Genomic DNA, 617 nt, shown 5'->3' with positions numbered 1-617 from the left:
TGTCGCACTTTAGTCCAGGTGTCGCACTTTAGTCCAGGTGTCGCACTTTAGTCCAGGTGTCGCACTTTAGTCCAGGTGTCGCACTTTAGTCCAGGTGTCGCACTTTAGTCCAGGTGTCACACAGAGCACTTTAGTCCAGGTGTCACACAGAGCACTTTAGTCCAGGTGTCACACAGAGCACTTTAGTCCAGGTGTCACACAGAGCACTTTAGTCCAGGTGTCACACAGAGCACTTTAGTCCAGGTGTCACACAGAGCACTTTAGTCCAGGTGTCACACAGAGCAGTTTAGTCCAGGTGTATCACAGAGCAATTTAGTCCAGGTGTATCACAGATCACTTTAGTCCAGGTGTCACACAGAGCAGTTTAGTCCAGGTGTCACACAGAGCAGTTTAGTCCAGGTGTATCACAGAGCAGTTTAGTCCAGGTGTCACACAGAGCAATTTAGTCCAGGTGTATCACAGAGCAGTTTAGTCCAGGTGTATCACAGAGCAGTTTAGTCCAGGTGTATCACAGAGCAGTTTAGTCCAGGTGTATCACAGAGCACTTTAGTCCAGGTGTATCACAGAGCACTTTAGTCCAGGTGTATCACAGAGCACTTTAGTCCAGGTGTATCACA

General features: G+C 48.3%; 1 long non-coding RNA gene across 2 annotated transcripts in view; it reads left to right on the top strand.

Moving 5' to 3' along the window:
* The first annotated feature begins 6 nt into the window (after positions 1-6).
* Positions 7-617, top strand: part of LOC106511296 (uncharacterized) — a 2006-nt gene continuing 1395 nt past the window's right edge. The window contains exons 1-2 of one of the 2 annotated variants that reach the window (XR_001309508.1): positions 7-295; positions 348-607. This is a non-coding gene — a long non-coding RNA (uncharacterized LOC106511296). The remainder of the gene's footprint in view (positions 296-347; positions 608-617) is intronic. The other variant, XR_001309509.1, reaches the window with a different exon arrangement.

Source organism: Austrofundulus limnaeus, unplaced genomic scaffold, assembly GCF_001266775.1.
Source record: "Austrofundulus limnaeus strain Quisiro unplaced genomic scaffold, Austrofundulus_limnaeus-1.0 Scaffold2653, whole genome shotgun sequence".
Lineage (NCBI taxonomy): Eukaryota > Metazoa > Chordata > Actinopteri > Cyprinodontiformes > Rivulidae > Austrofundulus > Austrofundulus limnaeus.
Note: the sequence above shows the minus strand (reverse complement) of the source record. Positions and strands in the feature narration are given on the sequence as shown.